General features: G+C 41.8%; 1 protein-coding gene and 1 pseudogene across 2 annotated transcripts in view; both read left to right on the top strand.

The window, feature by feature from the left end:
- Positions 1-14,609, top strand: part of Rgs17 (regulator of G protein signaling 17) — an 83,982-nt gene that overhangs the window by 54,209 nt on the left and 15,164 nt on the right. The window lies entirely within an intron of this gene.
- Positions 11,773-12,909, top strand: LOC110303373 (annotated as a pseudogene).

The following is a 14,609-nucleotide window of genomic DNA, read 5'->3' as shown; positions in this document are numbered from 1 at the left end:
CTCTAGCTACCCCGGTGCTGTTCAGACCGGAAGAGGCTTGTGGCCCTACTCAGGCCGGATTTCTGCCTCCCCAAGCAAAGCAGTCTCAGGTCCCGCGAGATTGGACTGGAGCAGAAGCTGTGTACCACTCACCAGAAGTCTCAAAATCCTGTGGCGGGTGTTGTGGGTAGCTGGCGGGTGTCAGCCCACCCTGCGCTCCATCTACCCAGGTGCTGGCCAGACCCGAAGAGGCTTGTGGCTCCACTCAGGCCGGTCTTCTGCTTCCCTAACCAATGCAGTCTCAGGTCCCGGGCGCAACTGGACCGGAGCAGAAGCTGTGTTCCACTCACCAGAAGTCCCAAGATCCTGTGGCGGGTGTCGTGGGTAGCTGGCGGGTGTCAGCCGACCCTGCGCCCTAGCTATCCCGGTGCTGGTCGGACCAGAAGAGCTTTTTTTACTTTTTTTATGTGGATATTTTGCCTGCATGTATGTCTATGCATCATGTGACTCACTAGTACCCAGAAAAACCAAAAGATGGTGTCAGATCCCCAGGGACTGGAGTTACAGATGGTGTGAGCTGAGGAATGGATGTGGGTGTGGGTGCTCACCTGGAAGAGCAGCCAGTGCTCTTAATCACTATTTTACCTCTCCAGCTCCCCAGTTCTTCAATATTTTCAGAATTCAAACACTGTACAATAATCTTGAAGTTGGATTTCACTCTGTTAGATGTCTAATTAGTACAGACATTTGTCATTTTAACAACAAGGATGTATTCTGAAAAACATAACTAGGGCCGCTTCTCCCTTGAAGTAGCTTTATATTTTGCACCTGAACAAACCTAGATGGTGTAGGACAATCACTCCATGTTACTCTTTGAGGACTTGGGAGGCAAGAGATAGATGCTGCCATGATAGCTCCTGGTACTGTTTTGATGAATGATATTTTTATTTTATCTAATTATGTGAGTGTTTTGTCTGTATGGCTATGTACCACATGCATACAGTACCTGCAGAAACCATAAAAGGGCACCAGATTCCCTTTGAACTAGCGTTATAGATGGTTGTGAGCCACTGTATGGGTGCACGGAAGTGAACATGGATGACTCCAAAGAACATCCTGTGCTCCTGCCTACTGAGCCACCTCTCTCTCCTGCCCCATGACATTATATGTCTTAGTGTACTCTACTAATAAAAAGTACAATTGAGTAAATATGAAAAAATTGATAACAGCATAGTTATTAATTAGGAAGTGTGTTCTACACGTAGTTCCATGGGCTGTGTGCCCATGTGACCTACAGGACAGGTGGTTGTTTGCATCAGGATCATCACAGATGAGTGGATAATGTGTTCCACCACAGCACAACAGTAGGTATGATGTCACTAAGAGAGGGATCTTTAAGCTCCATTATAATCATGGACCACTGTTACCTAAGGTCTTTCCCTGACTGAATCATTTAGTATGTAACTATTCACCACAAGATTTGATTCCATTGCCATATAGACATCTATGTGACTATATGTATCGAATAATCAAACGCTTCAACTCATTCAAAAGCATTAAATTGCCACAAAACACAGACAAAGGATTAAGAGCAAGGTAGCAGCATTGAGAAGCTGCATCAGCCGTCAACACCATTTGAGGGACCATATTTTAGACACCCCCACCCCAAAGACATGATGCCTTGCCTGGGTATTCTGTTGGCTAGTCTGAAACTAGAGCCTGATTGTTAAAAACTGTATTTGTCAGCAACAGATCATAATTACCTAAGCCTAGGATTTAAAATTATACTCTATACATTTACAAACAGTGTAAGACACGTGACAGGGAGTTTCTGTTCTTACATGAAATTTTTATCATTTGTATTTATTGTACATAGTGCTAAATTCCTTAAAGACCTTTTTGTACAAGTACAACATATAGCTTGACTATATTCACCCCTCACCTTCTCTTTCTCAGCTCTCCCCACCCCTTGTCATATTTATCCCTCCAGATATAAGCAGCTTGTTGTTTTCAAAAAGTGCAAAAATCCAATTGCCTTGTACTACAGAGTTTAATTATAAAATTGTTTACATAATTACAGATAAAAGCATTGTTTCTTTACCCATTAATTTTATTTTAGAATTTTATCATCTTTACACTTTGAATTTAGGAAAGAACATTATAAGGGCTCTTTTTTTGAGTGAGAAACTTGAAAGGGAGGAAGAAAGAAAGAAAGAAAGAAAGAAAGAAAGAAAGAAAGAAAGAAAGAAAGAAATGTTCTTTAAAATTCCCAGGCTAGGTCAAAAGAGCAGAACAAAAAGCACTATGGGGAAAAAAAAAGTGATTTAGAGCCTGAAAAGCGTTAGGAATCAAAATCTGAAACAACTGTCACCATGGACGGGGACTGTTGTCATGTAGCTAGTTTCACTTCCTTTTAAGGAAATAAAGGACTGAAAAATAAATGTCTATGTCTAGGAATAAATGTAAACACTTTACTGTAGCTTCACACTGCGTTTCTTTCAAGTCTGCATGTGTCATCCTACTTCACTGACAGCCCGACCCTCAGTTTTTAACTTATTCCTCCTTGTGAAATCATCAGCACTACACGGTAGAGATTGATGCAGCAGTGTGCACACCTGCTAGCTATCACTCCCACTTCCCCCAAGTCCAGAGTGTGGCATACTCCGTCATGATCACAATGAACTGTCTGTCTCCTTCTGAAAGATCCACTTTCTTCCTTAATGAAGTCTTTTTCTTTTGTGCCTTTGTGACCTCCATTTCCAGAAGGAATGACAGGAAAATGAGGTTTCTGTCCTTCAACTGTCTTATAAATGTGCCACAAATGCCCTAAGTACAGTGAACAGAATCTGCACATGAACGGAGCCTTTTCTGCAAGAAAAAAAAAAAAAGGTGGGGCAGGAACCTTGACAGAACCACTCATCTGAAGGGGTTCGAGGTTAGCCCTAACTTACTCTTTCAGCTAGAATAATATTTTTTTTTTTTTGAACTGAGGACCTGCAGTCTCCTCCCCACCAGCGGTCAGCACAGTGTGAAATATAGAAGTTGCTGAGAAACTTGCACCTAAGATAGCATCTGTACAAGTGCACCAGGGACTCGAAACTTCTGTGTTTGCTCACATAAGGGGCACAAAGAAGGTCACACAGTAAAGCTTTCAAACAGTTTTCTGACCTTAAAGCTAAAATCCAAATGCTCCGTAAAACCCCTCTCACAATAGCAGAGGTTTCATTAAAATAATGCAAGCTTACCAACCAAAGAGCATACACGAGGAGCTTGGCAGAGGACCCCAACACATGTGTAGCAGATGTGCATCTCAGTCTTCATGTGGGTTCCTCAACAGCTGGAGTTAGGGTGGTCCCTAAAACTATTACCTGTCCATGGAATCCATTCCCCTACGTAGGCTGCCTTGTTAGGACTCAGTGGGAGAGGATATGGTTAACCCTTCAGACACTTGATGTGCCAGGGTAGGGTAATACTCATGGGGGTCTCCATCTTCTGGACGTAAAATGAATGAATGAATGAATGAATGAATGAATGAAAATAATAAAAGTAATAATTCGGGCTAGTTTCACCCCAAAGTCACTGGGTGCTAATCATCTCTTGAATGCGTGGCTGTTTTTAATGGTGTCCACCCAGCAGGAGAGATTAAAAATTAGAACTCTGCTGGTGGGATTGCAAGCTTCTACAACCACTCTGGAAGTCAGTCTGGAGGTTCCTCAGAAAATTGGACATGATACTACTGGAAGATCCAGCAATACCTCTCCTGGGCATATACCTAAAAGAAATTCCAACTGGTAATAAGAACACGTGCTCCACTACATTCATAGCAGCCGTATTTATAATAGTCAGAAGCTGGAAAGAACCCAGATGTCCCTCAGCAGAAGAATGGATACAGAAAATGTGGTACATTTACACAATGGAGTACTACTCAGCTATTAAAAACAATGGATTTATGAAATTCTTGGACAAATGGATGTATCTGGAGGATATCATCTTTAGTGAGGTAACCCAATCACAAAAGAAGTCTTTAGATATGCACTCACTGATAAGTGGATATTAGCCCAGAAACATAGACCACCCAATTTGCAAAACACAAGAAAATCAAGAAGAAGGAAGACCAATGGGTGGATACTTCATTCCTCCTTAAAATAGGGAACAAAATACCCATGAAAGGAGTTACAAAGACAAAGTTTGGAGCTAAGACGAAAGGATGGACTATCCAGAGTCTACCCTACCTGGGGATCCATCCAATAATCAGCCACCAAATGCAAACACCATTGCATATGCCAGAAAGATTTTGCTGAGGGGACCCTGTTATAGCTGTCTCGTATGAGGCTATGCCAGTGCGTGACAAATACAGAAGTGGATGCTCACAGTCATCTGTAAGATGGAACACAGGGCCCCCAATGGAGAAGCTAGAGAAAGCACCCAAGGAGCTGAGGGGTCTGCAACCCTATAGGTAGAACAACAATATGAACTAACCAGTACCCCCAGAGCTCGAGTCTCTAGCTGCATGTGTAGCAGAAGATGTCCTAGTTGGCCATCACTGGGAAGAGAGGCCCCTTGGTATTGCAAACTTTATATGCCCCAGTACAGGGAAATGCCAGGGCCAAGAAGTGGGAGTGGGTGGGTAGGGGAACAGGGTGGAGGGAGGGTATAGGGAACTTTCAGGATAGCATTTGAAATGTATATAAAGAAAATATCTAATAATAAATAAATAAATAAATAAAAGAATTTGCACTACAAAAAAAAATTAGAACTCAAGGTGGGATTGCAAGCTGGTGCAACCACTCTGGAAATCAGTATGGTGGTTCCTCAGAAAATTGGACATAGTACTACTGGAAGATCCAGCAATACCTCTCCTGGGCATATAACCAGAAGATGTTCCAACTTGTAATAAGGACACATGCCCCACTATGTTCATAGCAGCCTTATTTATAATAGCCAGAAGCTGGAAAGAACCCAGATGTCCCTCAACAGAAGAATGGATAAAGAAAATGTGGTACATTTACACAATGGAGTACTACTCAGCTATTAAAAAACAATGAATTTATGAATTTCTTAGGCAAATGGATAGATCTGGAGGATATCATCCTGAGTGAGATAACCCAATCACAAAAGAACACACATGATATTCACTCACTGTTAAATGAATATTAGCCCAGAAACTTAGAATACCCAAGATACAATTTGCAAAACACATGAAACTCAAGAAGAAGGAAGACCAAAGTGTGGATACTTCATTAGAATGTGGAACAAAATACCCATGGAGGGAGTTATAGTGACAAAGCTTGGAGCTGAGATTTAAAGAATGACCATCCAGAGACTCTCCCACCCAGGGATCCATCCCATAAACAACCACCAAACCCAGACACTAGGCAGATGCCAACAAGAGCCTGCTGACAGGAGCCTAATATAGCTATCTCCTGTGCATGGCAAATACAGAAGTGGATGTTCACAATCATCCATTGGACAGAGCACAAGGTTCCCAATGAAGGAAACAGAGAAAATACCCAGGGAGCTGAAGGGTGCTGAAGCCCCATAGGAGGAACATCAATATGAACTAACCAGTATCCCCAGAGCTCCTTGGAACTATACCACCAATCAAAGAAAACACATGTTGGAACTTGTGGCTCTAGCTAGATATGTAGCAGAGGATGGCCTAGTCCATCATCAATGGGAGGAGAGGCCCTTGGTCCTGTGAAGGCTCTATGCCCCATTATAGGGTAATGCCAGGACCAGGAATGGGAGTGGGTGGGTTGGGAAGTGGGTGGAGGGTGGAAGGTGGAGAGGATAGGGGATTTTCAGAGGGGAAACTAGGAAAGGGGATAACATTTGAAATGTAAATAAAGAAAATATCTATAAAAAAAAAATTAGAACTCAAGAGCCACAATCTACCTGACGTTCACATGCTCCCTGTTCGACAATGAGTGATGATCAGTGTCTTGCCAAAGATTTCTATCGCTAGGATAAAGCACTATGTCCAAAAGCAACTAGGGGAGGAAACTGTACTTCGTCTTATACTTCTGGGTAACAGTTCATCACTGAGAGAGAAATCAGGGCAGGAACTCAAGTAAGGGAGGAACATGGAGGCAGGAGCTGAAGTCACAGAACACGGAGGGGTGCTGCTTACTGACTTGCTCCTCATGGCTTACTCAGCCTGCTTTCTTATAGAACCCAGGACCACCAGCCCAGCAGTGACACCTCCCACAATGAGCTGGACCTTCCCATGTTGATCACCAATCAAAAAGAAAAAAAAAATGTACTACAGGCTCGCTGACAGGCCAATCTGATGAGGAGATTTTTCTCAATCAAGGTTCCCTCTTTCAAGATGACTCTAGCTTGTATCAAATTGACATAAGACACAGTCAGGTCAGGGCTCTAGGGAATACATGAATGAGGGACTCCTGACCAAAGCCCTCCTGAGCTTCCATTTTCAGTTTCCATTTTCCACTGAGTTGCCCTTCCTCTGGGTATTATAGTGTTAGACTTAGTGTGATTTGCAGATAAAATATTCCCTAAAGACTCATATATTTCATCACTGGCTAATGACCCTATTTCGGATGCTGCATCACCCTTAAAAAGTAAGGCTTGGCTGGCAGACGTTGGGGCTGGCTGGTGTAGACCTTTGAAGGCTATTGCGCAGCTGATTCAAGTCTACCTATCTCTCTGCTTCCTGCTTGTACTAGAGGGAACACTGGCCAGACGGTCCCCATCCGTACAGAAGCTGTTTTGACTAGCATGCCTTCCCTGCTATGATGATTTAAAGTCCTCTGAGACTGAGGGTCAAAATAAACCTCTCCTCTTTACATTCCTTATGTCAGGTATTTGGCTGTCGCAACAGGAACAGTAACTGACACACTTAGATAGAAACTTTCATTTGAACCAGGGGTGGTAGCACATGTCTTTAATACCAGCACTCTGGCAGAAGCTGGTAGATCTTTGAGTTCGAGGTCAGCCTGGTCTACAGAGTAAGTTTTAGGACAGCCAGGGCTACCTAGAGAAACCCTGTCTTGAAAAATCCAAAAAGCAAAAGATAACAAAAACAAAGAAAAAAAAAACATTTTGTTTGAAACAAAGCTACCTTCACTAAAAAATAAAATGATGGTGAAGGTAGTGATGCTGCTGCTGCTGATGATGATGACGATGACGACGGATATACATTTTAATCTCATAGTTCTGAAAACATGCCTGCTATAAAGGTGGGTTTAGATAGCAGGCCTCTTAATATCCAGTGAACTGACTAGTCCCCATAACATGGCACTTACAAATGTGGCATTCCGGTTCCATATGTGAGCTACTGATAAATACAGCTTTCGTAGACTAACTCACAATCTTGAATGCTACTTGGGGTATTGCTCACTGGATTTGGCCAGCGACACTAGATTCTTTGTAGGGACAATTGGTCACAGAATAAATTTAGTAAATTAACTGGTCCTCTGAAACCAAAATTGTCTTCCATTTAGACACGTCAGTTCCCAGAATTCCCAGACCGTGGGATAGATCTCGCTAAGTAAATGTTGGGACCTTCATAAGCATGCTTTTGGTTGTCCCTCCTCCTTTTTTAACAAGCGCTGTAGCCTCTGTAATTCAAAGCAGTGCAAAAAGAATGTCCTATTTTATCCTCCAATGCTGCCACGCTTGAGCTCCCTGCCAATGCAAACACTAAGATGCATGCTTTCAAAGCCAAAGGATATTTTTTGAAAAAGAAAACAAAATATCCAAGTCTGTGCCATGGTGAAGAAACCACTCCCTGGAAATACATATACTCGCTGTCTTAGTCAGGGTTTACTGCTGTGAGCAGACACCATGACCAAGGCAAGTCTTATAAAAAAAACAGAATTTAATTGGGGCTGGCTTACAGGTTCAGAGGTTCAGTCCATTATCATCAAAGAGGGAGCATGGCAGTATCCAGGCAGGCATGGCACAGGAGGAGCTGAGAGTTCTATGTCTTCATCCAAAGGCTGCTAGTGGAAGACTGACTTCCAGGCAACTAGGGTGAGGATCTTATACCCACACCCACAGTGACACACCCATTCCAACCAGGTCACACCTATTCCAACAAGGCCACACCTTCAGATGGTGCCACTCCCTGGTCCAAGGATATACAAACCATCACACTCACTATGTGCAAACTGAATCACCTCATCAGAGGTAACTAAATAAGCCAAGTGTCTCCTGTGTACCCAACAGCCCACAGAGAGCTGACTCATCTTGCATGGAGTGAGCCACTCATAAACACTGATTTGCTCTGCACAGAATTTCTAAAGCACCCACAACAGGATCATCATGAACATAGCTTACATAGAGGTCGAGGCTTGGAACTCCATCCCACAAGGATGTGGGGGAATTTTCTGAGTAGCTCTTAGCAGCTTTGTGAACTTTACGCAGTCAAGAGGCTAGTTACCAATTCATGGTAGGTCTCCTAGTCCATATACAGGCACCAAAGACTGGGCATTAGGACTCTGGAACTCCTTTGCAGCATTCATTTATTAAGGCTTTTGTCTTTTGGCATGCATTGTCTTCTCAGCACTTGTTCACCAAGTTGTCCCTGCTCCTCCACGGTGGCAGAGAAGAAAGTCATTAGACTATCCAAACATCGGTATTTGTTTTAATTACCAGGCTTAGCCCTTTAAAGACTTCAGTGCTATGGCTGCTTCTCATCACATGTAAAACAGACCCGACAGGCTCCTGATCTACTATGACACTGTCAGAATAAAAGTTAAATTGACCTATGTCTATCACAAGTATATTTCATCTGCCATTCTTGAAATTTAATTTACAAAAGAAAAAAACGTAGCTATTTCTTCTGTGGCTGAAGAGATGGCTCAGATGTTGAGAGTGCTTACTGCTCTAGCAAAGGAATCCTTTTCAGTACGCAGAACTCTCTTGACAGCTTACCACCATCCATAACTCCAGTCCCAGGGATCCGGTACCCTCTTCTGATTTCTGTGAGCACCAGGCACACAAATTTGTGTAGTTACAAATGTGTAGACAAAACAATCCTATACACACACGATAAAAAAATAAATGACTCATTTACGAATGAATATGTTTTCTAAGTTTCACATTGCACAATTTAGATTTCCAATGGAAAGTACGAGAGGGACAAAATAAAATAGCAGATAAAAGTATTGTGCATGGCATATTTAATAGAATAAAGGGAGAAGCAATAATGCAAAAGAACAAAATGATTAATTTGTATCAGGTCGGCTAACAGGGAAGCTATCTTGGGAGCTAAGGCACCTCCCTACATACATTAGCTAGTTCAGTGCAGAACAAACAAAATGCCCTGGCCTGAGTGACTGCAACAGTGATTTATGTGGTATGAGAGGAGTTGGAGACAAGAAGAGAGAAAAGGCTGTACAGTGGGCAGTACCATGAGAGGAAAGGACCCAGAGGGGCGTCAGAGGGCACCTCATCATTGGCTTTGGAAGAAAGATGCGGTCTCCCTCCACTGCCTTGCCCTGTGGCATATGTTAGGAGAAGCAGCCTATGTAAAGCTCCTTAGAGAGGCAGTGCAGGGTACCAGGGAGAGTAACATGAGGAGGGTCATTGAAGACAGGGGGGAAAGAAGAGATAAGACATGGAAAGGTAGTCTCTCTGAGGAAAGTCTGAAATGTCACCTGCCAGTACAGATGCCCAGAGCCCTGGTCCAATAGGCTGGTGAGATGGCTTAGTGGGTAAAGGCACCTGCCACCAAGCCTGAGTTCAATCTCCCAGGTGGTAGAAGACGAGACCAACTATATAGAAACATACAGCCGATGTGTAAATATGCAATAACAATCTATCAGATGGGAGAGAGAGAGATGACTGCATGTGCAGTCAGGAGACAAAGAGAGAATAGAGAGAATCATGCCGGCATTCTGCTGGATTTCTCCTTTTATCCACTGAGGATCTAATCTCAGGGACTGGTACTGCCTGCCTTTAGGATGGATCTTCCCATGTGACTCAACCTAATTAAGAGATGCTCTCACAAGCATGACCCGAGTTTGACCTAAGCTATATGCTCCCTAACAGACATTCACAGAGCATTGTCTCCTAGGTGATTCTTAGATGGTGTCAAATTCATAATCAATATTAATTAGCATATACATATTTCTATTTATATCTCTATGGGATATATGGCCATACGTGTCATGGACAGATGGCAATATCTGTTGCTAAGTAGAAACCAAATACCTACCATTATTGGGTTGTATTTTCTTTTAATAAAACCATATATATTACACAAAATATGGAGACTTTCCAATTATTCATTCTATAGGTGGAAGTACAATGGTAGCCCCATGGGTTTCACTGTGAATAGAAGCTAACCTGTCATGCTTCAAGGCTAACACACACACAAACATACACAAACTCATGATATTTTTTCCTTAATAAAATTGACTTTTGGGAGGCAACCTGAGATAGGGGAAGACTAGCCAACCTGGGACTAGACAAATCTGGTTTGTCCCAGTATGTCAAGTATGAACATGAAGCTGATGACAACCCACTTAAGCCCTCCAGCTACTCCCTTAGTGAGATGTGATTGAGAGCCTAAAGTAATCTGCATGTGCACACACACGTGTTCACATGTGTGTGAACCTGCATGTATGTTCATGTGCATATACAAAAGCCAGAGGTTAACCTCAATTGTCTTTCCTCAAGAGCCGTCTACCATGTTTGTTGAAATAGAGCCTAACCCTGGTGCTCAATAATGAGGCTAGGCTAGAAGACTGAGGAACCCCGGGGATGCCCCTGCCTCCCTATCAGTGGAATTACACCTGTGTACCACATTTTTTATGTGAGTGCTAGTACTTGATCTCAGGTCCACAAGGTTGTACAGTAAGAGTGTAGTTCCCAGTGCAGATATAAACCTTTTAACCCACGGTCTTCACAGGGATAATCCGTAACTGTGGTTGTTCTGACCTCCTCACAAGTCTCAGTGCACAAGGGATTTCCTGGACGATTTAAGATTTGCCCATTTGTATGTGTGCCAACAGTGCCTTAGTACACTGTTGGTTGATGTAACCCACACGGTTCCTGCATTCTCCATCATTGCATTTTTTTCCCTTTGATTTTCTAAGTAGAATCTTCTCTAAGGGTGTGCCGCACAGCCAGAAAACCCACAGAGCCTTGCAAATTCCATATTCTACACTCTACAGCCTAACACTATTATTGTTAATCAGCCATGTCCCCAAACGTGTCCCCAAACGTGTCCCCCACTTCCATTCCACAGAAAACCACATTCATGCTAACTGGAATGATGAGTCAATGCCCCTGCCCAGTATCAAACACATTTCTGCATGTCAGCTGCTAGCACAGTAACATTTCCACCCTGCTGATCGTGGCAGGAACACTATCTAAATCACAAGCCTGAGCTACAGTCTAATGGGTACATTTAGACAGTAGGATGATTATGCACACTCCATTTCCATGACAGCGTCTGTTCACTAAGCCAGCGTTGATTTTCCCTGCTCAACCCAAGGTACTTGTTTTTCTACAAAAGCATTCACTAACTTCCTTATAAATTGCAAAGAAAATGACAGCAAAGTTGAAGGAGAAGCTCAAAACAGCTTTCCAACCACTCTGAGAATAGAAGAGCTCAATGGTTGGCTTTTATCTTATGATATTGTCTGTAGTTTTGTCCCATTAATTCTCTTCATTTTGAGGAAAAACAAAGACGTCCTCTTCCTGAAAAATAAGAAATGTTGATCTTGGCATCATCAGCTTATAACATAGAGGTGTAGTAGAGTTTGATCTGGTCTCACACACGGGGTAATCGTGTCCCACTTCTCAGTGCCTGCAGTGAAGATGTCCCACCCATCCCCAGCATCCAAGCCCTCCAACTCCAAGAACCCATGAGGCTTCTTTGACATGGACATCGCCGGGTAGCAAGTTGGATGAATTGTTTTAGAATTGTTTTCAGATATCATTCCCAAAACTGCAGAAAATTTTCATGCATTGTGTACAGGAGAAAAAGGAACTGGATCCACAACAGGGAAGCCTCACCATTTTAAATGATGCCCTTTTCACTGAATTTTTAAGAAATGTATGATTCATGGTGGAGACTTCTCAAATCAGAATGGGACAGGTGGAGAAAGTATTTATGGTGAAAAATTTGAAGATGAAAATTTTCATTATAAGCATGATCGGGAGGGTTTGCTGAGCATGGCAAATGGAGGCCCCAATACGAATGGTTCTCAGTTCTTTATCACAACAGTTCCAACTCCTCATTTGGATGGGAAACATGTAGTATTTGGTCAAGTCATAAAAGGACTAGGTGTGGCAAGGATGCTTGAAAATGTAGAAGTGAATGGTGAAAAACCTGCCAAACTCTGTGTTATTGCAGAATGTGGAGAATTGAAAGAAGGGGACGACTGGGGAATATTCCCCAAAGATGGCTCTGGTGATAGTCATCCAGACTTCCCCGAGGCTGCAGATATATATTTAAAGGATGTAAATAAAATTTTATTAATATCTGAAGACTTAAAAAACATTGGAAATACTTTTTTCAAGTCTCAGAACTAGGAGATGGCTATCAAAAATATGCGAAGGTTTTGAGGTACGTGGCTAGTTCAAAGGCTGCCATTGAGAAAGCAGATGCATCCAGACTGCAACCTATAGCCTTAAGTTGTGTGCTGAATGTTGGTGCTTGTAAGCTGAAGATGTCAAATTGGCAGGAGGCAATTGACAGTTGCTTGGAGGCTCTTGAAATGGACCCTTCAAATACTAAAGCACTGTACCGAAAAGCGCAAGGATGGCAAGGATTGAAGGAATATGATCAAGCATTGGCGGATCTTAAGAAGGCACAGGAGATAGCCCCAGGAGATAAAGGAATTGCTTAAAATCAAACAAATGATAAAGGCACAGGAAGATAAAGAGAAGGCCGTGTATGCAAAAAATGTTTGCTTAATAATGATTAAACTCTCTTTAACTGTTATACATTGATTATATAAAGGACAAGGTATATTACTGTCTACGATCCCTGATGTGTTTCCCTTGATCTTTGTCATTGTTTACATAGCAGAGCTGACATAGGTTCCTTATTAATAAAAAGTTAAAAAATAACAATAAAATAAAAAAGAAATGTTGATCTTCTAGCTGAACATCAGCCTAAATAAGTCTAGGTTTTAACCATGTACTTTCTTGTTGAATAAGGTTAGAAATTTGAAAACTAGTAAGCTTGTCAATGAGCCTAAAATACCTGTTTTAGGGTTGGGAATAAAATTTAATACATAGAATAAAAGGATATTTTTTGGAACCTATCTTTAAAAGCATATGTATGTATACATGCATGCATGGAAGTCAAGAACAAAGAGAGATTGAATCAAGATGGAAAAAAATGTATTTTTGTTTTCCATGTATTAAAAAGAAGTAAATGGTTTTTTGTTTCTTTTGTTTTTGTTTTTTCGAGACAGGGTCTCACTATGTAGCTTTGGTTGTCAGCTTTGTAGATGAGGCTGGCCTCTGCCTCCCAAGTGCTGGAATTATAGGCATATGCTACTATGCCTGGCACAAAGTAAATCTTTCTGCCCAAGCTAAGCTGAAAATGTAGTAATGTAGTAGTAAAGTAGAGAATCTACTATCACAATGGCTCTTTCAAAACACTGATAGATAGATAGATAGATAGATAGATAGATAGATAGATAGATAGATCATTCTCGTACTGATAATGTTAATAAGATCTTGCTAGCATAATTTTTTGTTTTGTTGTTTTGTTTTGTTTTATTCTTCTTGGTGTTGTTTGTTCTTGAGAAAAGGTTTCTCTATATAGTCCTGGCTGTCCTGGAATTCACTCTTAGATCAGGCTGGCCTGGAACTCAGAGATGCACGTTTCTCTGCCTCCCAAATTGAGTGCTGGAACTAAAGGTGTGCACAAGTACACCCAGCAATGTCAGTGTTTTTTAAGACTTTGTTTTCCCAAGTCAAGTGACTGGAGGCCAGAGAGTATTCATTCTCAAAACCCAAAGAGGGAAATAACCGCAGGTTTGCACATAGCTCAAGGTGAAAATCCACTCTCCCATTCCACCTTGATTAGTAGATCCACAGAAAAACTGGATAACTATTCTCAAAGTCCTTGGAAAGACAGAATTTCCAAAATGTGTTACACGTAAGAAAATATTTATTTTTCCAAACAAGGATAATTATACTCAGATTTTTCAGCCTTTCTACCGACTTAACTTTGTATTTCTAAGGTAACACAGCCATCTAGTGGAGAGAACTTTAATAGCAGATTCTCTTACTGTAGGGATTTAACAAAGAGTGAATGCATTCTTATTTCCTTACCTGACATATGATTGTAAAACCCAAATCTTTGTGATGTGGTGTGGTATAATTGGTTGATTTTCTTGAGACCTTGTCTACATAGCCCAGAATGACCTTGAACAAACTTGCTAATAACATTGACTTTCAACCTCTTATTCTCTAGCCTCCATGTCCCCAGTGCTGAGACTACAAACTTGCTCCAGCACACGTGGTTTCGAGCAGGTTCACTGAATTGAACTGAAGGATCCATGCATTTTAAGTACATATTCCTCAACTGCACTACACCCTCAATCCCAGCAGAATGCTGTTTCGTTTTCTTTAGCATTTCATTAAACACACTAAAAATATACATTTGTGTTGCCTGAATTTTCCAGACAAAAATT

The sequence above is a fragment of the Mus caroli genome, chromosome 10 (genome assembly GCF_900094665.2).
Source record: "Mus caroli chromosome 10, CAROLI_EIJ_v1.1, whole genome shotgun sequence".
Taxonomy (NCBI): domain Eukaryota; kingdom Metazoa; phylum Chordata; class Mammalia; order Rodentia; family Muridae; genus Mus; species Mus caroli.
The sequence above is the reverse complement of the archived record's forward strand: the minus strand, read 5'-3'. Positions and strand labels throughout refer to the sequence as shown.